The 25,760-nt window shown below is 42.5% G+C and overlaps 1 long non-coding RNA gene across 1 annotated transcript in view; it reads right to left on the reverse strand.

Moving 5' to 3' along the window:
- Positions 1-21,400: 21,400 nt before the first annotated feature.
- Positions 21,401-25,760, reverse strand: part of LOC308393589 — a 40,478-nt gene continuing 36,118 nt past the window's right edge. The window contains exon 3 of the long non-coding RNA XR_013971004.1: positions 21,401-21,506. This is a non-coding gene — a long non-coding RNA (uncharacterized lncRNA). The remainder of the gene's footprint in view (positions 21,507-25,760) is intronic.

Genomic DNA, 25,760 nt, shown 5'->3' on the forward strand with positions numbered 1-25,760 from the left:
AAAAATTGGTGTGCCAAGCTGGCAGCATCGTGCTCAAAAAGACTTGAGGCATTCACTGCTGCCAAAGGTACTGTAACAAAGTATGTAACAAAGGCTGTGAATATGTATGTAGATGTTTCGTTTTATTTTTTTATTTTTAATAAATTTGCAAGATTTTCAATTCAAGTTTTTCATAAAAGGAGTTAAAAACCCCAGGCTAACCATCAACCTATTGGTTGATATTGGAAAGCCACACAATAGGACCTCTGCTGAACTGTGGTACATCCAATTTTTTTCTATATCCAAAATGCATTCATTGAGCCTTCTTATGAAGCAGTGAACTGAAAATTAAATATAGTTGCAAATCACCTGCATAGTCATGGAAAAAGATGTTATGTTGGTTGTGAGGTAGTATAGAGCAAGTGATAAGTAGACAGCATCAGCAGACTGGTCATACGTCTTCTAAGTGTACTTTATTTCCTGGCATCTCCATTCTACCATCTTAACACAACACTGGTTGTCAAAATCTCACTTGTTTTACACAAAAATGAACCTCATTAGTCTCTACCATTTAGAAATAGGTTAGACCAAACATTACAATCTAAACAAAGAAACAGGAATAAATTATTCATCCAATTGACAAACTTATTTACACAGCCAAATGGTTTGAAAATTAAAACACTGCATACAGTGCAATTCAAAAGGTTACTTTTAAGAAAATAAACATCACTATACAAAAGGAAAAACCCTTCGTTTGGTTGTACCCAGTGATGCAGTCACGACCCTATATAAACAGGAAGTGCTGGGCTAGCCCCTCCCACACACCTGTTTTGGGTATAGGACCTGAACAAAGGGACAAACAAAAGTAAGTATAACCAAAGCGACATAAGCAAACATAATTTACCAGACATTTACCTGTCAACAGAAGAAAATTCAAATCTCCTGATGGTTCAGCAGTATTTACTTTAAAAGCATATCCATGAATGTAAATTGTAACGTAATGCCACCATAAACAAACCCGGGATAGTATGCATAGAAAAGTTACACCAGCAATGTCTAAACTAAAGCATTATGGCCACCTGTAAAATACATGGGATAAATTATCAATATGTTAAAGGTTAAAGTGGTAAATAAGTTTAAGCCTACCAATGTGCCACTTTGTCACATTGGTGAAGAATTTGACGGAGCATGTACAAAGAAAATAAGAACAGGTTTCAAGACAGACCACCGTGGAACTCCAGATGTCATAATAGCTGACACACAAGAGTATTTTCCAATGTTTACTGGGAAGGTTCTTTGCTTAATATCATATTTAAACCAGTTAAGAGCCAAACCCTTGACTTCTGCACAGTGCTCCATGTGCTCAATGAGTAGGTCAAGTCCAGCAGATCTATGAAAGAAGAATGACCAGAATCAGTATCAAGTAGAATATCAGTTTTTATTTTGAAAAGAGCGATTGAATACTGTGGAAGACCTTGAAAAGATACTGAAAGGTCTATAAAGGATAACGGCTAAAAATAACTTTTTCTCTAGAGTTGAGAAACCAGTGGGTGCCATCATCTTTTAAATATAGTCAGTGGTAGAGCAGTGCAAAATTATAGATCAAATAGAAGTCAGCGTTGAATTGGGGAGCTCCAGGAGCTCCAGTTGCCTAGACGAGGTTATACCATATTGAAGAAATTTGCTTTCACGCTTAGGAGAAGCTCCTTCTTTGATCTCCTGGGGACCAAAGGTGAAACAGAGCACAAGGAAAACCTGAAGCTCAAAGAGCTTCAAGTTGGCCAAACATTTTAAAGCAAACAAAGATTGCCACAACTGGATGTGGGCGATCAGGCAGACTGCGCAAATACAGGCCCGAGGCAAGGACACGTGTGCAACAGCCTGATGAAACGATAGCAGCTTTGGCTCCTCAACAAATATTCAAATGAGATTACATGAAAGCTAGAGGAATGACAGACAAATGGACACAAATCGGGTTCCATTTGTTTACTCTTCTGCAATTGTGTTAGCCATCCCGCTCCTGGCTCCGGAGGTAATGATTGTGGTGGGACCAGATTAAAGGCTGTAGTCAGCTGTTTAGTGGGGCTCTGCTAACAGAGATTAGCGGCAGCTGCTTGGCGACAGACTTGTGGGGAGAAGGGGGGGAAACGACATCTCGGCAGAGGGTTTCATTGTCTCAGACCACAACCACCTTGATGAGTAAGAATCCCGACAACAGGAGGCAGTATGAGCATAGAGGATTGGCAGGCTTTGTTTTCTTCAAGCCACATCAAAACTCACTCACCAGCTTGTTGTCTTTCTCCTCTCCTTGTCGCTCTCTTTTCTTCCCTCTTTTTTTCAGCCTTCTTGGTGGTGTATGCATGGCAAGTCGTTGCAGATGTTGCCCGTAATGATGCAGACGGCACACACAATCATACAGAATGGAAGTAGAGCTGGCTGAAATTAGTAAAAATTACTTTCTCATTACCTCCCTCATTGCTCCTGTAAGTAGTCTGAGTTTCCGCACGATTAGGAGAACGAGCTGTGGAGCACCGTGGCTTACTGCACTCTCACACTCGCACATAGCTCACACACACAAACACACAGGGTGGAAAAAGTGAGTTAGGTTAGCCTTACTTCAACCACTTCTAAAATCCGCCCGAGCACTTGTCACCTCGTGTCACCTTCTCACTAGCCACTGAGCAAGCACCATGTCAGAGAGGGGACTATTAGACTCCAAGCAGCTGTGTCATGTTTCACATTTGGCCCTCACCTTCTTTTTTCCCCCCCCTTTTCTAATTATTAACTTTAATATTTCAACCACTCAACCGTCAACCTTTCTTGGGCCTGACGGGAGCTAATTATTGCATGAGCTTCAATGAATGCATTGTGCCCATTTGTCCTTGTCTGAATACAATCAGAATCTCCATTGGCTCAGTTCTGAAAGCCTGGGGCCAAACACATTTAAATAAACCCACATGGTGAAATTACCTATTTTGCTCGCAGGTTATTATGAGTGATATACACTGGCCTCTCCTTTAGCCATCGACCGTGTTTCATAATATTTTAATTTTGAGACACAGACTTGATGGAGATGTAAACTTAATGGTTATCCACGCAGGGTATAAACAGGGCATGTTTATGCATGTGGACACTGGGAAAGAAGAAAAATCACTCATTTGTAGAAACATGCACCACAAGAGACACCTGGGATGAAATTTCTGATTGTGTGCCTGTTCTACAAGCTGCCAAAGCTGGAATACTTAAAAGGGTGCAGTTGGCACGGCTGAGTAATGGATCGCTCGAGATGGTCCGGAACAGTAGCGTGCCAGGATCGCTTTACATGAAACCCAGGAACAGAGAAAATGCAAGATTCGCATAAAGCATTGCAACAGGAAACCCGGAAACTGGTAGCTTGTGAACCACAGAAAAAAAGTTTTAAAGGAATGATGGCCTCTTTGTTTTTTTTCTTCTCTTGCTCTGAGTATGTGAGTGAAGTGTGCAAGGTGTGCTGTGTAAATCTAGGACATGGCACTGTGCCCAGGAAGGTGTTGATAATGTAATGAGCCTCTGTGTGCAAGAGAAGATATGAATTAGAGAAAGAAAAGAAAAAAAGTGTCCTCCTGTATTTGCTATGTGTAGTGGCTTCCTGAGCCAACAGATTCTGGTGTTTGTTCTGTTCACATTGATTCTTGTGCCCTGTTATTCATCTCTAGCTTGCAGAAAATGCAAGACAAACATTCATTTGCAAAACCACCGGTGTAATCTAATTCATCAGTGTAAATAAAGCAGATATGCATAATAGTCTTCGTATTATCACATTAGAAGTTTGTAATATAATCGTACTATCAGGGATGGCTTCTGTAGTCACTGACATGCCACAAGCTGTGAAGCTGATCTTTTATAGAAGTGGGGAACAATATCACACCCACAAAATTAGACTTGTTCTCCAGCCAAAAGCTTTGCAATGGCTATATGTAGGATATAGCTGTTTTAGCACCTATCCCTGGTGGCAGGACCTCATACAGTGTCAGATGTGTCATGCACTCATTTCTTCCAACTGTGTGGTATTTCTCTCCACTGTGCCTGATGCCTTGTAAAGCATTGCCCAAAAATAACTTCTCCACTGGAATGCTGGAATAGGAAGGAATCGTGTTCATCCAGTCCCTCTCTGGGAACCCACGCATTTCATCCCAAAATACTCCACCTTGCGTCACTGGACCTTTTGCATAGGTTTAGAAAGGAACTGATGCCAGCTGCAGCGAGAGCATGAATGTCCATTAGCCTGTGCCAAGGTCTCATGGTGTGAAACATTGCCAGCTGACTCCCCTCCATGTAAATGAAAAGGGACTTTTTGTTTTGGCCGGGTCATAAGGTGGAGTCAGCTGAACGGGATTGTTGATCTCTGCGGGGGGGTTTTTTGTTGTTGTTTTTTTTCTTTGTGCCCTAAGCTTCAGGTTGGCACTTCTGAATGATCAGCTGTATTGCTCAGTTGAGTAGAGCTTTCCATGTAGGAACCAGTTCACATGTGCTGGATGTCAATATAATGTATAGTGTGTGTGTCCGTGTGTGTGTCCATGCACCAACTGCAATCTACTTCTTGTTTTGTAATTTTATGCTTCCTTCCTAAAGTGACCCTACTGTTGCCCAGCAGTTATTGTGTACACAACTGCTAACAACATCTCCTCAGAAAGGAGGAGGGCATGTAGAGGATGCACAGGAGGAATGAACATATGATGCAAAATGTCTGAAGAATAAGAGGAGACAGAAGCCTCGTCTTTTATGTTGTGTCTGAGCATCTGTGGCTCAGAGTCAGTTGAATGGTCGTCTGATAATTGGAAGTTTGGTGGCCCATCCGTCGCTCCTGCAGTCCTCACATCAAAGTGTCTTTAAGGAAGAAACCATATTGCATCTTGAATGTTCATGTACATTCAATATGCAGTGTGCATGTTCATGTGTGTGAAGAGGCAACATGGGACTAGAAAAGAGCTGGTCTATATCACCCGTTACAATGTTGCATTTTACTTTTTAGCCCATCCTGATTTTACGTCTTTACATTAAATTTGGGTGGCGTGGTGGTTAGCACTGTTGCCTCACAGCAAGAAGGTCTTGAGTCCAATTGCTCCATCAAATTTGTGCACAACACATGCATAATCCAGATATGTGATTAAAAACGCACGTACAGTATGACAAACTCAAAAGGTACTAAATGCTGCATACACTAAAACAGTAACTATAACTCTTCTGAAGAAAGTGTTTATTTAGTGTAAATTATTCACAGCCTTTTGTCTTACTGCCCATTTTCTGATTTTAAGAGAGACTCCGCTTCTTGGAATCGCCCCAGAAACTGTGTTTTCATAAGGAAAGGCAGAGCTCTTAATCTTGGTGTGACTGCGGGGGCCTGCGAGGACGTGGACTCAAACAGGCCTTGGAACAGCCATCGGGCTTCTGCTCTGGTGGCTGGCTTCAAGCGGTGACCAATAAATGATGGTCATTTTTTAATTTCCAATACTCTTTCATTGGGCTTGCTGCGGGGGTATTGTAGAACAACTGATGATTTAAGACCATCTTTGATTACCCGGTTGCTCCCCCAGCATTCACTACATTCACTCAACCCTGCCTAATTAATTTGGAGGAGATCAGATTCTTTTTCTTTAAAAAAAATTAATATAGCTCTAAAATTAGACTATGTTTCCAAATTGTTCTCAGTGGATGGATATGCTTGGATACTCGCAATGAGTTTAAGTGTGGGCGTTATCTTTACCATTTAATGGCAGATGTACAATCACTGCGAGTGAACACAATTATGCTGCGAGGATGGTCTTTCAGATTACTGAGAAGCAATGACTGCATAAACTGCCCACAAAAATATATACGTTTTGCATTGTGTATATAGTATACTAGTATACTATAGTACTGTAATAACCTACTGCTTAAAACAGGACTTCAGCACATTTTGCCAGTATTGGCAGGCTAAGAATGACATTGTTTTAATAAGGGCCATGTTTTTCAAGTAGGTGTTTAGACTTTCAAGTTTGAAATGATAATATAGGGCATATAGGATCATGTACGGCACTATAAATGAGTAGGTGCATATAAAATGCAGAATATTTTTGCAGAAAGATATTTGGAACAAGAAGCTTTCTCGTTTCTGTAGTCTGCTTACAGTCCAAGCTGTCTCAGCCAGTAAATGTTTGGGGAAGCTTTTGTTGCATGAGGAGAGCAAAAAACATCTCAGATGCTGGCTTTCGCCTGAGCTTTATAAAAATGTATAACATTTTTTCTCATTTACAAATAGGCGAAAATCCAAAACTCTGTCTGATTTTGTCACAAAATCAGGCATTAGTAAGTATGCAGATCCACGAGAGGTGATCGGTTTATACTTGATCAGACTTGGCAGAGGTACAGATAAGATCAGACACAAATTTGTCAATAATTATTTTTGTGCTAGAAATCGTGCTCAGTGCAACTCTGTCCGTTTAGAATCAGGTGTCTTGTGTCCCATCCAATACTTAATATTTGCAAGGACATAACACTTTTTTTTTGAGTAAACAAAGAAGCCTGAGATTACTGTACACCATGTAAAAGCGATAATAACACCATGACCTCTGATCTGATTATTTACAATAATCCATGTATTTACGTTTATGTTCATTGTGAAAACAAACCTTCATGTATGAAAAACAAAACAAGGAAACTCTCACGAGCGCACATTTAGTTAACCATAAAAATAATAAACAGCATTGGCATTTACTGTCGCTCTAATAGTCATAATGACTATTACACTTATTAGCCTAAAGTAGTATGTACATACAATAAGTCACTGCTCTGTTTTTACGTGACACCATCCAAATATGTTAAAGATTTTCTTCTTGTTATTATCTGTTGTGGGGCGATCGTGGCTCAAGAGTTGGGCGTTGATTTGTAATCGGAAGGTTTCCGGTTCGAGCCCTGGCTCCGACAGTCTCGGTCGTTGTGTCCTTGGGCAAGACACTTCACCTACCGCCTACTGGTGGTGGTCAGAGGGCCCGGTGGCGCCAGTGTCCGGCAGCCTCGCCTCTGTCAGCTGTGGCTACACTGTAGCTTGCCATTACCAGTGTGTGAATGGGTGGATGATTGTGTATAGTGTAAAGCGCTTTGGGGTCCTTAGGACCAACTAAAGCGCTATACAAATACAGACCATTTACCATTTGTTATTCCTTGACTTTTCGTGGTGTTAGATTTTTCTAGCGTTGGTTTCAGGCTCTTTTAAGCATATCTAAATCATGACAAGACCTAAATGTATGACCTGTACACACAACATATGACATAAGCTTTTGATTCCATGATTGGGGATTGAGAATCGGCTTAATATGCCTTCAGCCTGCTGCCCTGAAACTGATCAAATCTCAGTGACAGCGCCTGTGACATTTCAATACGGCTTTGAGGCATTCCAAAATGAATTCTCCGTCCTGTAAAGCGATGGTCATCCTAATGAATCTGTGAAAAGGCCTACAAGCTATTGATATTCAAATAATCTTAACCCTCCGGATTACTTGAGCCTGTCTAAATGGCAGGTTATGTCAGTGTTAATCTGCATTATGAGGTCACTCAAACAAGGTTGACATTTTGCCTGCCTGGACTGCCTCCCCGTCGCTTTGTGTTTGTGATACCAACCTATGTAAATAAGGGAGCTCTGCTCTTCTGTTCCGCATTGCTTCAGAATTTGTTTAGGATTAGAAATCTCATTTTGCCCCGAGCCCTGCTTGCTTTAGATCAGTCAGCTCATCTGCAGATCTCGGAGCAGATAAACACCGTCGTTCTCTGGGCCTCAGCGTTTTTTCTTTCTTTCTTTTTTCTTTTTTACATCCTGCAATTTGCAGAGAACCACTGTGCTCTGTTCCTGTCACATCACAGGCCGAATGGGGGTACAAGTGGGGGATGGGTTGGGGGGGGGAAGTGAGGAGGCGTTGGCACACCTGCAGGTCGTGACAAGTGTGCAAGGCATGGCAGAAAGAGTAAGCGCTCCAGGGGTTATCTACCTAATTTCAAATCCATTCTGGGAGGAAAGCCTGAGTGCTATTCCCATCTTTACAGAAAGATTTAGAGCGAGTCAGTTGACGGGGCAAAAAGGCAAGGACAGCCTTTGTGTGGGAGATGAGTGACAAAATGAGTCATGGCCGTCAGTTGGGTTATGGAGTGTGATGAGGAACAAAGAGACTGTACGCCTGTCAAAGAGCAAAGCTATTAGACCAAGTCTCACTCTACCTATCTTTACCACTGGACCACAATTTCAGATTTTCAGATTTTCAGGACTTTTGAGAGCACAAAAATATTACCTGTTGGAGTAAATAGTTTTCAGCACTGCAATCTGTTTAATAAAGTTTAAAGAAAAAGGCAAACTCCTTAACAAAGTGAGCAGTGAAAAGGCGAGAGCCAAATTGGGAAATGAAAAAAAGATGCTAAAGCTACGGTTGACTGATGTCTCCTGCAGCTTTTGTTTTGTCACACTTCTCAGGTGCTGTCATGCATGGCTCCCCAACACTGTGCCAGCCCCACTGTGCTATTTCTGGGTGCAAAATATGGCAGTTACATAATTTTTATTTCTGTGGAACATGTTGCACAGGTTGCACTTGGGTCCTTCACCTTGCTACCGTGCAGAAACTGAGCTGGAAGGGGCAGAGCACTGAGTGTACTCGCTTTGTACGGCACACCAATCTGTTGGGGTTGAGTCAGAATGGCCACCCACGAACTACTTCCTCTGTATCAACGCAAGCTGGCCGCTCGCTGTGAGACGTCAGCCGCTAATCTAGCATAACGGGGAGTGAAAATGAAGCAGACCACAGAGTGGCGAGGTATTAGCATTTGAGCGTAGCGTGCAGGAGGAAAAGCTTTTTACCACCCCACTGCACCCATATGGCATTAGCACATAAAATGCCACTGTTGACATTTTGGAGGCTCGGTGGCTCTGTAAGTGCAGGGCATCGATATAAGAGCCATTAGAAAGGGTACTTGATCCTGTATTGATGGTAAAACAGTTAAGCGCCACCTAGTCAAAAGATTCTGCGGTTCTGGTGTTGCTTCTACTTCGATCGCATCTAGACTTCCTTTTTTTTGTTTTCCGTAGTATTCGGAGATACTAAGCTGTGAGAAATTTAATGACAAGCCAACAAAACCAGTCCAAGACCCAACTTCCTCCCAAACGCCTAACATCTCATACCTTCACTTGAAAGAATTCTCATGTTTATGTGGATGTTAAATGTGACCACAGCAGGATTACACCACAGCAATCATTACTTTCTCTTTGCTGCCTGATGCGTCGTGTTGCAAATCCTGCTCTTGATAGAAGTAGCAAATTAAAGCTGCTTAAAGGTCAGTTAAAGGTGACGGGCTTTCATCAGCAGCTCCCAGGGTCCTTGGTATGCTTTGTATTGATTTTTAGTGTTTTCGCTGCAAAAATAACCGTTTCTTCTTATTTCCTTTTGGCCTGAGACTAGACGAGAGTTGTTTTGCACCTCGGTGTAGAGATATATATATGCGCTTGGGATTTTTTTTCTCTTTCTTTCTTTGTTTAGATATCACAATATCAGGAAAAGATTTCAACCAATTTTTCCCTCCTTGTCTTTCTGCATTGGAAAACTAGAACTGGGTACTTTTTATTCACCCCAGTTTTTGTGGGCAACTAAACTGCCAACTAAAGGCCATGCCACAGCATACAGAATCGATATGTGGCCCTCTCGGTTTTGTTTCGTTTGGGGATGTAGTGAAGCATAGAATATCAAAAGCAGTGTTGCACAAATATCTTACTAGCCATCTGTTATGACCTTGTGAACTTTATTCAGACACATTATTTTGCTCTACTAGACTGTCAAGAGTTTAAATCCAGTATAACTTAAGTTTTGTGAATGGGGTTTAAATTTGCAGATAAGGAATCTAGTAATCTGTCATTGGATTTTATATTGTAGTTCGGCTACATGGTCTTGAAATCTTCTATCATCAGGATGTTTTTTATTTTTATTTTTATCCCTGCACAGACATTTTGGCTCTGCCTTTCTTGCTGGACCAAATTTTTATGTTGAAAAAAATCAGCATCATTAAATTAGTGGTGGGTGGGGAGTCTACCAAGGTACTGATACCTCTCCTTGGCTAGCCTCTTTATCGATTTATCTGAAAACAAAATGAACATAATCTTGGTTGTTAGTTTTCTTATCTTAACACAACTTGGTATTTATTGCCACACATGCAAAGAGAAGTTTTGTGACAGCAAACTTAAACCATCACTGGACAAAAAAACCTAAAACAAAATCCATAATAACCTTTTAGCCTATTGGAACTCAGATCATCTCAAAGGGAACCAAACTCCTTCATCTCACCTGCTCGTCCAGGTTCCATTTTCAGGCTTTAAAAAACCAACCTGCGAGGGGAAGCTTTGGGGAATCACAGGTCTTTTCAGATGAGATCAGTTGAGTCGTATTTAAAAAACAAAAATGGAAAAAAACCCGACAAGGTGGAACAGGATAAACTGATGGGATAAAAGCGACTTTAATCTCAGAGTACAGGGTTTGACTCCCATATGAAGCCAAAAAACTGCTTTTTTTTACGCCATATGGAACCTGAACACATCTTTGTATAACTTTGTGCATGCCTAGTCTGAGGAGCAGCTCAGAACAAAGAGGACCGATCTGCAGGAGGTGGTTTGAATATTTTCAGATTCTCCCTTTTTCTATATTTCTGCCAGCAAAACAAACTTAATGAGCACACAAAGTAACTACAGATTTAAAGACAATTTATCTTTACTTTTGTCTTAGCTGTAATCTTTGCTTTTTAGAGAATATACAAAATTCTTCATGACGCCACTCAAACAGCTCTTTATTGGAAATTATGTTTATTAAATGAAGCTGAAAGACACAGCAGATTTTTATTAAATCATTTACTGTTTTGGCAATGGACAGCATGGTGACGCAGTGTTTAGCACTGTTTCATCACAGCCAGAAGGTCCTGAGTTCGACTCTGTATTTTCTTGCTTTCTCTTCAGGGTACTCCGGCCTCCTCCCACAGTCCAAAGACATGTACTTAGTGAGGTTAGGTTAACTGGTGACTCTAAATTGCCCATGAGTTCGAATGGTTGTCTGTTTTTCTGTATTAGCCATGGGTCAGATTGACCCCACCTCTTGCCCTATGGTATCTGGGCTCCAGCCCCCCCACTATGCAGAAGAAAATGGATGGATCCATTTATTGGAGTAAGATTTGTGGCTGTTTGTGTTGAAAGTTACAATTTTTCCTTGATGAACTCTCCCAAAAATGTATTTCAGCCTTATCTACAGAGTCTGCCTCGCTGTGTCTGAAATATTCATTTGATTATGTGACTGTTAAAATGCATCGCACCTAAAATGCTTCCCGTGCACACCTTTCCCTGTGTTGAACAATCTCTTTCCACCTTTTTCATCTTGCAGCCCCTCCTCCCCTAAATAATCTCCCGATAAGAAATAACACAGCTGATGATTAATTATAGCCATTGTGCTCATGGACTGATATACTCCCTCCTCACATCTATCTTTATTCCCCCTCTTCCCCCACTCGCGTTCTCCAGCACGTGACCATTTGGCTCTGAGGATAGCTTTCACAGGGACATAAAAGCGAGTCAGCTGTAAAGCTAAATGAAAGTCGTTTGCTCTCCACATAGTCTACTAATGTAACGTGCAGCTTTAGGGACTATTGGTCTTTCTGTAGTTATAAAGTAACACGCTCTTAAAGGCGGGGCTTAATAATTGAAAGTGATGAAAGGGGGCAAAATTAGAATGGTTGTAATTTTTAAGATTACGCGTTCATCTCTTTTTGTCTTTTTCTTCTCTCCTCGCACCGCCGTCTTTCTCTCCGTTCCTTTCATCCGTTCCCAATAAGGGATCTATACTCAGATAGATGGTGACAGTAATTTAGTTTTCCATTTGTGTATCACTCTTCATTCAGCGTGTTTTTGGTGGTTGTTGGCAGTGTTTGTCAGCGCGCATTGTTTGTTTCGCTCAATTGATTAAAAAAAGATGTTGTCTCATGCATTGTGACAGAGTATTTCCTCCCGAGATTGCAGAGTTATTACAGAGCGGCGGTCTGGACACCCGTTGATGTATTGTGCTGGGCTTTGGGACAAGGCGAGGTGAGGAGGAGGAGAAGCAGCGCTGGGAAAGGACGGGAGGGCGTGCTCAGTTAGGAGTTAAAAACGGAAAGAAAAACAAGTGGCTTGCAGACACACCAACTTCATCACACACCCCTCAAAGTGACAGCGACTAGAGCTGCATGTCTTTTGCCATGTTCCGTCCCCTCAATCATCTTTCCATCAAACACCCCCTTAGACACACACACACAGACACACACGCTCACACATTACCTTACTAACAGGTTGTCATAGCACTGCCACTTGGTTGTCAGTGTCAAGGAATCCTCCACATGTCTGGAGCGGAGAAGGAGGGGAGGATGGTTTGCGTTGTCAGTGACAACACCTTGTCTGAGTTCTCCAAGGATGTGAGACCGAACAATATTGCAGGAGCCGAAAAGCCACAGCACGGACCAGGTGGGATGATAATCAGTGTGATCTAATGCCTGAAATAAGTGCGAGATGATTCTTGGTAAGCTGAAGAAACGCAGCGCCAATGTAATATTTAAAAAATGGGTATTTTCTTTTTCCAAGTATGCGTGATACTGTCAGGGACTGACTTAAACAATCACTTGAGCTAATTTCGATGAGGGCTGTCACAAAATCAAAATTCACCACAGTTACTTTTGGCAAAAGAATTCATTCTTTGCACTGTGGTAGGAAGCCAGGCTACCTACCACAGGGAGAACATACAAACTCCACACAGAGCGCTGGATTCTAGCTGTGAGGTCACAGTTAATCGCAAAAGCAGCGTATGCATATTAGCATCATTTACAGTGCTGATGTGACTCCTACTTTAAATATGTACATAAAGTTATTTAGATAGCAAATACACAGTCGTATTAACTGAAACTGAAGATAGGCTAACAATGTCTCTCCTTAACCTGTCCTTTGTTCTAACAGTCCTTTTTGCCAGACTGCTTAAATATTATTGGCAGAAAAGCAGCTGAACATTTCGCGCCTTGCCAAGTGAGGGCGAATGCACTTATTTGCATCTTTGGTGTGCACACATACATGGCGTGGACACAGTGGTGGGAGCATACAGTCTATGGGTGAGAGGAACAGAATTCTGATATGTGGATTCTCAGAAGTCTGTCAACTCTTTCTGGTTGTTGTTTTATTTCTGTAGAAGTTGCCGATTCCAGTGGCCTAAGTTCAAAATGAACCCTCAGGCCACAAAATATCACGTTGCTCCCATCATCAATGGATACTTCCCCTGCAATAATATCATTTTAATTAGGAACTCTAATCCTCTGATGTCCAATGAGTGGCACAAAGTCACTGAACTGAGTTATCTTGACTCTGAATAAACATAACATGAGGATACAGGGCCTTTCATTCAAAGCATTGATCCATTCTGGAGGTTTTCTGTCCTCAAATATCTGATGAGCTGTGGAATTCATTTTGTGTGTTTTTATAATTTATTTTGCATTTTTAAAAGAATTGATCCCATTTATAGAGTATATTCACCTCCTCGAAGTCTTCCAAATTTAGATTTTCACAAAGAAGATTGTTCCCGAATCCACTTGCGCAGGGAGAAGAAGGAAATGCAGGTTAGTGGGCAGGCAGAGCTCGAAGTGCATTTGTTGTACTGGCGCTGCTTTATGCTTCTGTGACTGTGCTGCAACAGCAACTGTGTTTACTGCTGGCTAGGTTTTTTTTTTTTTTCATTTTACTTTTCCTACGGTACCTCTGTTCTGGCACGAGATGAAAGATTTGTGAGGGCTGTCTTGGAAAATTGGGTTGTTTGTTTTTTTGTTTTTTTTTTCAAAGTTGGACATAGATTCACCCTGACTGCATTCCCTACGCAAGATCCAGATTTCAAACTATCTGAACTGGGGAAAAAAAGAGAGAAATAAGTTGATGACTAAATAAAAAAGTTGTTTTTCTAGCTAAGCAAAGCAGGAAGATATAAAAGAAAACATGACGATGTTTTTTTTTTAGAATTTTATAATAGAAAATGGAAATTAAAGTAACCTGAAAAAGTATGATACCTGGCAACCTGCGTACAACTATCAGAGCTCTTTAAGAGTTGAGACCAACAGCCATCAGCAACTCCTGTACTGGGATTTCTGTCAGCCATTTTTGTCTCTCCCAAAACAAAATAACCAGTTAATCATGCAGCATTAACTGGTTCAGATTCTGTCGTGTTACATGTGAAATCTCCTTATTGCTATCAAAACATCTCGGAGCACAAGAATCATCTCCATTTAGATTTGTTGTTTGTTTCTTGCATCTCATGCATTTTAAAACGGTGGCTTGAATAAATAACTCCTTCACAGTCTGATGTAATACCTTCTTCCCCCGACCATTTCGTGGCGTACCGTGAAACGGTTTCCAAGCACGGGCGATGCATTTTGCAACTTCACAGCACTTTGCCGTTCCTCGCTCAGATTAAAGGGGCCTCGTGCAGCTCTGCGGTGACATGTTGCCGCTTCTCTAGAGATGAGAGGACACATTCGGGCAATCAGGATATTTAATCTGGTACGTGCATGACAATGGGAAGCATCCAGGTGACCTCTAATTGAATGGCCATTCATTCATCTGTGCCGTTGTGTTCTTAACCCGTAACTGATGCGGGCTTCGCTCAGCTTCGCCCCAGCGCCTCCCCCCCCACGTGCCTGCATCTGCAGCAGATGCTCGATTGGAGATAAGCGCTTGGGTCAATGTCGCACTCATCACGACGGGCCCGCTTTTGCCCATCGTGCCAGGTGACGGGTCCTCCCCTTTGCCGTGCTCTGACTGACAGCTCTCCGCTGACAAGGTTTATGGGGGTCAAGACCTTCTTCTGTGTCCCCTCTAATTGGAACACCGTAACCGCTGGACCGAGACCTTGGCCGCCAACAACTGGACAGTTATCCGTCTTTGTGTGAAAGACAATAGACCCCCTCTGATGAATTATCTACAGCCGCAGTCTTCCTATAGAGACGGCCCGATTGTTTTTGAGCAATCAGCATGTACTCAGTAAGCGCAGGTGTGTGTTCAATCAATTGTTGAGAGAAAACTACCTTGCACGGGCCGTTGAAAGGGCAAATATCCAAGTGTGTCAAGGCTAGCCTTGATAAAGCAGCGCCACTCAGCCCTAAACAAACAAATGAGTTAGAATAATTGACCTTCAGGCTGTGTTACTCTGTTAACCTATCCCGCTGGGAGTTAAACTCCACTCTGATTCTTTGCCCCCGCCCCTCCACCTTCCCCCGCCACCTTCCCACCGCTATGCCAGCGATTCCACACTACACGCGTCGCCTCACACACAAACACTGCAGGAGAGCTGACCAGATTTGCATAAGTCTGTGTAACTATGTAAGTGTGCGACCCCCGCCGAGCAGAGGTGAGGAGAGATTCCATAACCCATTAAGTGTAGGGAATGTACAATATGCGCGATAGTGGCTTGCAGGAGTACAAATATTTCCTGTACGGCAGACCGCGGCTTTGTGCGGGATTACAGCTAAATCTTATAATTAGCATGATAGGGGACAGAGAGAGGGAGAGGAGAATATGAATGGACAAGGGGACTGACCTCCGCTATCTCCCCCATGCATGCCCCCGTCGCTTATCTGGTTCAGCGACAGTGATGTTTATGTACAACTTAAGTTTCACGGTGACGTGCGCGCCCCATAAGCTGCAGCGTGACAGCCGAGCTTGTGAGTTGGCTTTTGATTATGGAGCTTTCAGAGAAGACTTCACTGATCCTGAGCAGCTCTTTGCTTGAATCTGGCTGATGCTGTTACAGTTTGTAGCAACGGTTTCGGAGATGTGAAGAGAGAAATAATGAAATATGAAGAAATGAAGCTATCTTTTTTTTTTTTTATCTTTTTTTTTTTTTGACATATTGATGAATCATTCAGATTTTATCCAGCTATCTATAGTCAGTCAGTGCAGCTAGATTTTGGACGGTCTTGTGAAAGCTGAGGTCACTGATGTAACGGCACAGCCTCAACTCTCAGGAACATTTGATTTACTCCACCGGCGAGCTCTGGTGCATCCTGCAGTGAAGTCCCCAGCACCAAGCGGTTCACTTTAACTTTCATTTAGCTGACAAAATGTATTAGTTGAATTGCTTGTGTAATCTGCGGGGTGGAGATTTTGCACTGCATTAGTCATTGTAGGCATATTTCTAACATAAGGGCATCAACTGGCATGGCAATTAGGCAGGAAATGTCCTTCCCGGGCAGAGCGAAAATCAACTTTCATCACTTTTCTGTTCATTCACAGGGCATGCATGTGTGGGATTTGATGGACTGGAGCTAATTCAAGGGAACAAAGACGATCTGATGGAGACTCATGTAGTGTCACACTTTGAGTCGTCCCCTTTTTAGATGATCAGATATTTTCTTGCTTTTTCTCTATGCCTCGGCTGTAGTTAAGTACACAAAATAGCAAAGCATAACATGAGTTACGTTGCTCTGGATGTGGAGTTTCTGATGGTGTCTGTTTCATTGATATTTTTTTTAAGAATTCCTTCCATATCCAGGATACTGCAATGAAAAATATCTGCTCTGAAATTGGGACTTAGTTTGATAAATGCGCTCACGTTTGGTCATATCAAAGTTTGGCAGAGTTACGATAAACCTGAGGTGAAAATTAGCCGTGTAATCACGAATGGATTATGCAAATTAAAGATCAATAGCACATCCCTTGTTTTCCAGAAACTGTAGAGACTTTGTTTCCCCAAAAAAATAGAAAATAAAAAGGCCGTTTGGGCCTCAAGGTGAGTTTGCTGAGAGCCAGCGGGGTTCCTCATCTCCCTCCAGCAGGTAACGAGCTTATTTTCCATACGTAGCAAGGTGCATGTTTTAAGATAGAGCCTTAACAGCAGTGGCGTGGTAGTGAATTCCAATTGAGCCGAGCCCAGGTACAATAATGCTGTTATGAATGCAGCCCGTGATGTTGATGGCTTCCATATCACACTCAGAGGGACGGGGGGAGAGCCTGACATCTGTTTCAAGCACACTCCAGCCTTTACATCTCCCCACAAAGTCATGGGTTGGGAGGCGCACGTCTGGCTCTCCTAGATTAAAATGTGTCAACAAGCTTAACTGCTGGCTTTGAAACTTGCCTCTCTGCTTTTGTAAATTCCCCTGATGGCCGGCGGATTTCCATTTTCTTAAACGTACAGTTAACGCAGTCATTCAGGTGGCTCTTTAAACAACAATAATACCTGTCTCAGAGAATAAATGAAAATGGCATCCGAATGCTAAATTTTGCTTAATTTCTAATCATTGCGTGAATTACAGCACTTTGACTTAGCACAATGGATGGGTACAGCTCGGTGGCACTTTTGAGGAAATATTAAATGATGTTTATTTCCATGAGGATTGATAATCCTGCACAGGTCCTGAGGAAAGAAGAGGGTTGTTTGTTTGCTATCAAACCAGTGCTTTGGCTATCTCATCCTGTTAGAATTGGATATGTTTTTTTTTTTTTTTGGTTTTAGTTATGGGGATTACTCTTTTGGACGAGCTTTAAAGACTACAGTGAGACGGGGAGAGGAAGCTGGGCTTAAGGATAGGATAAATCGGGGGAGTGTAGCAGTGGATAAAAGACGGGGAAACAGAGAGACCGAGGTGTTCAGTTGCTCAGGAAACATTCCCTTTCTCCGTTGCCTTCTCTTTCTTTTCATGGCTGAAGGTCAGGTTAAACAATCAATAGCATTAAAAAGAGCCTCCTGTCCCGGGTATATTGTGCCTGACTGAGACCTGGTCCCTATTGACAGCTAAAGGCCCCTGAGTCATTAATGTTCAAGTAGCCTAGAAACCCCTTAGCCATTGTTCCTTCTGAATGAGAGGAAATCCAATGCAGGTTTGAGGTTTGCCACACTCGGGTCATGACATTGACAAGGAGGAGGGGAAACGGAAGGAGGATTTGCAGCCACAGTGACGCTGTTCAGTCGTAAAAAAAAAAAAAAGAGAAGAAAAAAATCTGAAGCAGAGGACTCCACCCTCTCACGCGGACTTCCCCTTACCCCCATTGACTTTACAGTTTTTTGAAAACGGAGTGAAAACGATTACATCGGCCTCGGCAGAAGAAGCCGGCGACCGAAGGCGGGCGAAGCGGATACGGGGGTGGGGTGGTGGGCAAAATGTGAAGGCTGGTTCCTTTTCAACGTGCTGTGTCACTATCAATAGTGACACCTTGAACAATTCAGTCAGTGATATTGAAAGTGCTGTGTGTCAGCAACCCTGCCTGTGACACTCCCAGAAGGCAGCAGCTCCCCTGGTGGCAGGTCACACTATAAAAAGAACAATCAGAGAGACCTGATGGAACTAATTTCATCTGGCCTTTTTAATGTTGCCATCCTTCCCTGCTTTCAATCACTCACCACACACACACGCACACACACACATATATATACATGTACACATATTTATACCTTCCCATCTATACTCTTGACCCCCCCCCCCCCCCCTCCCCCCTTCCCTGCCCTTTGTTTCGGCTCGTGATCGCCCCTCTCCTGCCTCACCTCTCCGTACCCTCCTTCTTCCGTCTCATCTCCTCGCCCCTCTGTTCTCGTCAGGCTTTCCTTACCTTTTGCTTTGCAGTCACGTTTTATCTCTGTGCATGACTCATTCTGCTCAATAAGCTCCAAAGTAAGCAGATTTGTCCATCTTCTCCTCTCTCTCTTTTGCTCCCCCTCTTCTCACCCCCCCCCCCCCCCCCCCCCCTCCTCCCTAAGAAGGCTATTGTGATTCATGGAGGAAACCCTTCAGAGCAAATATTCTCTGGGCATTTCATGTATAAACATGCCTGACTTTCTATCACTTGGGGGGGAAAGAAAAATGAAAATGTACAAAAAAAGAGAAAAAAAATCGCTTTGTGTAACGCACTGATTCGATACATAACAACCAACAAATGTTTTGATTTGCATTTGGTCTGAGCCGTTTGGTCAAGTTAATGCCAAGTGTGATAAATAGATTAGTCTCTAGATGTTGGCCTCAAATGAGCTTCCTTCCAACGCTTAAGGCGGAGTTGTCATTCTAGCTAATTTGTAGGGATTTCGCCTGCCAAGAGTCCAACCGACGATGAAAGGAGTCAGCTCCTCCCTTTTAGCATTTAGACAGAAATAAACAAATTCAAACTCGGTATTAATATATATGTATTTTAAGTGGATGTGAAATCCTCCCTCCCGAATGCCATTGTCGGGATTAAGGGTCAGAAAATGCAATCCGAGTTGAATTAAGAAAGCAACCTTGGTGTCGATCTCACAGAGAGCACACTTAAAAAAAAGAGCATTAGCTTTCTCACATTTGCATAACATTCCTATATATAGTGTTGTGGAGGGTTTGTGGAGTGACTAACACGTACAGAAAAGCATCAGAACGAGTGGGTTGTTTTAAAAGCGAAAGGGTGGGGGGGTGCGCAGTAGCTGTAATCATCCAGCAACATGGCAGACAGGCAAAGATTCATATTTAGTTGTTTTTTTTCTCCGAACATCTATTTCTTCCATCGTTTCATCAGCTGCCAGGCTCCCTAAATTATAAGAGCAACTCATTAGGAATGTTGACAATACAATATAACACGACTCTGGCACCACTCAGCAAAAAGTGCCTTACTAAGCAATGCAAACAACAACTTCAATTATGTTTTTTTTTCTTTCCTCTTCCTCCTCCCTCCCCACTCTTCTGTCACACAGCCATTTATTGCCTCAGATGATGTACAGTATGCTGCACTGGGACATACATATGGAATGGCTTGAGGACTTTAGATTAAAATTGATTTTCCTCCCCTTGGGAAGTGGAAAAAGTCAAAAATTGTTACATGCACATTTATGAAACAGATTTAGTCTGTTGACATTGAAGGCTATTTGATAAGTAATTAAATAGCCTCGACTCAAGACAAGGTGACAGGTAACCCTTTGTCATTCTTACACCCCCACACCCCCACCCAATCCCTGTATAGTAGCTCTGTAATGATGATATACAGCCCACAGTTTGTTGTTTTGCGTCTCAAACTATAAAGAGGATAGATCATGTTTTGTGGGCGCATTAGTATTTGTCAGCTGTGGTCATTTGTGCCAATTATCGAAAAGTTTCAGGCTGAAAATGTGACAGAAAGGAACAGGAAATAAGCTGTCAGATAATACAGAATTTGTCTGTGAGCTGCGGAGGGAGACACTTGGCGGCGGTAGCACCCTCCGGCTGGCGGGGTCCTCTGATTAATGAGTTATCCCAGCCTCGTAGCCTCGGACGGGCACGTGGCCGCACATCTGTGTGTCACTCAGGTCTGACACCTCCTCCCAGCCCGGCTGTCAGCCGCTCACCAAGGGATTTTCCAGATGTTTCAAGGTTTCCGAGTGCTGTGCTGGGGCCGCTGTCCCCGATTCACCATCCTGACATTGCGTTTGTGACACCTGAGTGTCTGTGTAGTGACTTTCCTCCAAAGTTCAGTGTATGCAAAACAGTTTTCCTTCCCCCCCCCCCGTAGCAGGAAATGCCTTATCGCTTCTGGTCCAGATGTTGGTTCGGCTCACAGGTGTTTGAGGTGTTTGTGATAAAGGCAGGTGCTTATGGTGACACGTTCAGGTTGAGATTAATTTGCGTTGTTAAGCCTCCTCAGTTCGGCCGGTTACCACGCAGAGAAAGACGTCACTTCGGCTTTTCTCCCCCACGCAGCCTCTGTGTCTTTACATGAAGCACTTGGACCCGAGTTCAAAATGAGGCCCGTGGGGGAGCAAGTATCAATAGCCTATGATAAAAGTTCAGCAAGCAAAGCTGATATATTGCTGCTGTCCCCAAAGGGAGGATAATTTATAAAACCTTGTCCTTGGCTACCTTTTGTGCCCGTGCTATAGCTTTTACGGCGGAGCCAACGCTTCCAACCAGCGACTATATGTTGATGCCATTTTTATAATCTCAGTTTTCCTTTATTTCCTACAAATAAAAGAGGGGGGGGGCTCATAATGGAATTCAGCCAAGGCATTGGATTATAAATGAGTTCTGCGCCAGGCTCATAACGTTATTTAGATTCATGTGTACAGAGACCCGTGTTCCAACTCCCATCAGCACTGCGACAGAATCAAATGTGAATATAAGCTGATATAGGGAAATTGGTTTGTAATGTGCTGATGCTTCGGAGTCCCTGTGCATAGGCGAAAAATAAAAAAAAAAGAGAAAAACAGCAGTTCTCTGGCACATGCAGAGTGATGTTTTAATTACTTGAATTGGAATGATAACAGCCACCCCTCCCACCCCAGAATGAAACAAATTAAAGGGGTTACACAGAAAGTTACTTCTTTTTTTTTCTTTCTTCTTCTTCTTCTCCTTTTTTCCAAAGGTTGTTCTGTGTTGTTGTCCAACCATCTGCCTCTGGAGTATTTCTTCGTAAATCACTTTAGTATTTGAAAACCCTCCGTGTTTCTTGTGGCATTCGCTAACATGAAGCAAGGTGGAATCTGTTCCTCCGTGCCATGACTGTGATGAATCTGTGGCACGACAAAGACTGATTAGAAAAGATGGAGGGTGAGTAATGTGTGTATTCAGCCTGTTTGCAGACAGAGGGCCTTTTAGCATGTCCTACTGCATGTCCCTCAGCGTGCCACATAATGAATGTGTGCACACTGAAATGGATAGGGGAAAGAAAAACTGTTAGTTATCGAGCTCTTTAAGATTTCTCATTTGATGTTTAAAACCGCACTTTGATCATAAGCTGACTAAAAAGTGATATCAGGTGTTTGTTCAATTTTCTGTGAGTTGTAGACACTTGTTATCAGTGGTAAACAAGTTTGTTGCAGTCACACAAAACTAGATGGTTTTGTGTGACTGAACATGCCTTTTGGTTTTGCTTAATCTTTTTTTGTTACATACCATTAGCCATTTGAGATATGTCATCTGGAGTTAGCTGAACACCTTAGCGGTGATTCAAGTGTCACACAGCTGCCATGATCGGTTCTGTGGCTAGCACTGTTCCCATGTGGAGTCCACAAGTTCTCCCTGCGCCTGAATCGGTTCTCTCTGGGTACCTTCAGGTTATTCTGGCTCATGCAAAGAATGCGTGTTAGGTTAAATAGCGACTTGGCCATAGGTATGAATAGTTACCTGTCTCTCTGTGTTAGTCCTGGTTATAGACATGTGACTTTTCCAGGGTATGCCCAGCCTCTTGCTCTACTGTATGTGCCATAGGGCAAGAGGCTGGATTGGGAGTAGGCTCCTACGCCCCCGTGATGCTGATTTTTGATAAGCAGAAGTTAATGGGTGGAGGATTCTTAAGAGTATTTTTTTTTTTTTTCTTTCCAAGTTTTAATTTCTTGGCTTGGAATAGACTAGAGAAAGTTACTGGCACCAGCTAAAAGTCTCCCTCCGAACCTCCATGTACAATGGCAATGAGTTGTTTTTATGCTTTTAGATTGATTTGTTGCGGAAAGGCAGTTTAGCTACACTTGAAAAGTTCCAGAATAGCTAGGTCGCTCTTGCTGTGCCTCGAATCTCATGCTTCCACACCGGAAGCACACTACACGTACAAGGATGGTGAACTCATAATGGTCAAAAACTTGAGTTTGGAGTTCTGCTTGGTGTTCATCACTTAATAACCAGTAGGAGATATGGCATTGGTACAAATAGCAAAGATTCATTTGAGATTATCATAAAATTTTTGTTTTCATTGTAGAAAAAAGTATTCTGTTGCTGTCTGAGGCTCAGCTGATTTTAGATATTCCTGCAACTGCATGTGCCGAATCTGCCATCTTTAACCTTTATCATACAGGCTACCTGGACTTATTTTGTAATTCTGTTGGTAAATTTACAAAATATCATCTTATTGCATCATATTCATCTTTCACGAACCATTTGAATTTTTCTCCCCAGCCCAAAGTGGTTGAGGAGTTAAAATCCAAGCGAAGCTGATTTTTCTGTCTGCGTTCAGACAACATTACCTTGTGAATGTTTTGTGCTACTGTGACACATCAAATATCTCCATATAGCTTATCCTCTCATCTCTCCCGTTCCATTTGAATTTTGTGTCTAGCACAAATGGTATGGGGAGTTACGGTCATTTGAAGAATGCTTGAAAATGGGCCTGCTGCTGGTTAAAAAAGGGTTAATTTAAGACTACACTAACTTTTAGATGTTTATGCACTAAACAATAAAGTGTGCAATGAACACAGTGTACTAATAGATATGTTAGAATTGACGCACAGCTGTTTATTCAAAGCCAAGTCAAACACTGACCCAAGGTACAGTACTTATTACATACATGTAAATAATTTCAAGTTTGTTTATTTCCCAGAATATTGGTTCAAATAATTGCTGTAGTTTAGTGTTGGGGCATAATAGCTAGATAGAAAGCTACAGGTTTTGACAGTATTGTGAGAAAGTACCAACCTTTCATCTTCGAAAAAAAAAAGAAAAAAGAAGCTTGCCCCTTGCCAGAATGGCTGCTTTTTTTTTTTTTGTATAATTTGCTTGAAGTTGCAAAGAACATCCAAGCAGAGGAAAAGCAGAGAGACATGTCATGAACTGTTGTGCAGAGATGCAAGACATGTCGGTTTTTCCACCTTACTTGCTGCAAGGTTATCTTTGGGAATTTTGACGGAAGCGAACACGGACTGTTTTGGCAGCCAGTCCTGGAACACCTCAGTGGCTGGTCCTAAGAAAACAAGCGGTGTTCCCCTGCACTTCCAACCCAATTCACATGCTCAACTGCATAACATGCAAACTGAATAGACTTGGTTTCTAATCCATCCATTAAACGTAATTGAGACTGAAACGCTGTCTTAGAGCCAGTCTGTAGGATTGAGCTCACACGGAAATTGTGGGGATTAGAAAAATCTCAAATGTATGTATATTTTTCGTGCAGCGAGAAAATGCTGCGAGTCCCTCTGCAGAGCATCTAAAATTACCTTGTCAATCGTGCACCAGCTGCAGACTAGTTTTCTGCTTGTCTCGCTGGCACATGAAGAAAAGGGAATGTAAAAGGGTCAAAACAAGCTCTGTTTGGATGGCTTTCAGGGCCATGTGTCTAATGGAGGGTTTTTAATGAGAAGCGGCTATGACGCCTGATTTAGAACTGCAGTGACAGCCAGTCAGAGGAACAACGTGACCCCCACCACCACCACCTCCACAAGCACCAGAAAAACTGCACTGCGATCATTTGTTGTCTTGATGCAGACAACGCTCCAACTAAAATAGCAACAGAAAATCGCAAACATTCAACATTCATCCATTTCTCTTTTTCAAAAGTTGTCAGCTTTCTGTCAGTGGTGCGCTTAAGACGTATAGTTATAAGCCTGGAAAATGTAAGTGTTTTAGTCACCAGTTGCTGCTGGGCTTGGAGAAAGAACAATTTGTATCAGCCCTCCGTGTTTTCAGATTGACATTAATTATAATAACACCAAAGGGTAAGTCAATTTTAAAATTCTCAGAAATATTCTCATTGTGAAGTTACAAAGCGATGAATCATGTTGTGGATCTCGAGTGTAATACACTTACACATTGCAAATTCCTGTTTTGATGTATGTACATTCTGGGAAATGGAGGCAGTATATGGTGTCTTTGTATTGCTTCGTTTTGAGTGTTTTCCTTTTCCCTGTGCCTCCCTGTCTCTGAAAATCCTGCACTACCATAATTATACCTGGTATTTCAAGTGCATTCACAGTGATGCCAATCTGAAGTGCGCTATAAATATTCGGATTTGGAATCATAATAGCATGAACTTCAAATAACTGTCAGGCAGTAGGAGGAGGATATATTACCAGAATGGTTGCCAATCCTAGCTAGCTAAAAGAACCAGTTTTTTTTTTCTTGCGTGCGTGGAGTTTCCTCCATGTTGGATACAAAACAATTGCAGCAGCTTTATAGCATGCCATTATTAAACAATGGTTGGTCTGGGCTCAGTGATGAATGCTTTCGAATGCAATTCTAGTTAAAGCTAGCTGCTTTGGAACATCCCTTAATGCAGCAGAACCTTAATGAAAAAACAAAACAAACACAACTAAAAGTTCATAGGAAGTCAACGTAAAGGCTGAAGCGGAATCTGGGTGATAAGTTCGTCTTGCTGTCAGCTGATTTTGAAGGATATTCCACAAGGCCTCCTGCATTTGGTTCTCACTCTCTTGTCATAATACTTTATTAATCGCAGAGGGAATTATATGTTAAACCAACACCCTCTTATTGTCTGAGTTCACCTGTACCTTTTTACCCTTCTCCCAGACGTACATGTAACATGCATGCAATCCCTTGGTCTTCTTGTGTTATTTCCCTAATGTTTTCTGTCACGTCAGGCACCAGGTGAGTGGACTCTGAAACAGGGCTCACAAAGGCAGTTCAAAGAGTTTATTTAGAAATAGGTGCTTTCTGGAGATCACGCAGACTAGTGACGGAATTTTCAGGAAAGGGAAGGGTCCAGGGGAGCAACCACACTAACTTCCACTCCACACGATCCAACCACCCACACTCACCTTTGGGGGGAAAACACACTCTCTCTCACATTCTAGACTTGACAATACAGGGAAGCCACACAGGGAAGACGAGACACTGAGGTGATGCCAAGGGCATCAGTTGAGAAGAAGACACTCCTGAAACTCATTCAGGAGCCATGGTTTTACTACCAAAGTAGATCAACGTTCCAGCGATGACTGGAGCCCCCTGATTGCACTTTTCCCAAAGGTGGGGAACGAGCCACTTGTGAGTTGGGTAGAGCCTCAAGAGTCCTGCCCATAGACGACATAGAGAGAGAGAGAGTC

The sequence above is a fragment of the Rhamphochromis sp. 'chilingali' genome, assembly GCF_963969265.1.
Source record: "Rhamphochromis sp. 'chilingali' genome assembly, chromosome: 1".
Lineage (NCBI taxonomy): Eukaryota > Metazoa > Chordata > Actinopteri > Cichliformes > Cichlidae > Rhamphochromis > Rhamphochromis sp. 'chilingali'.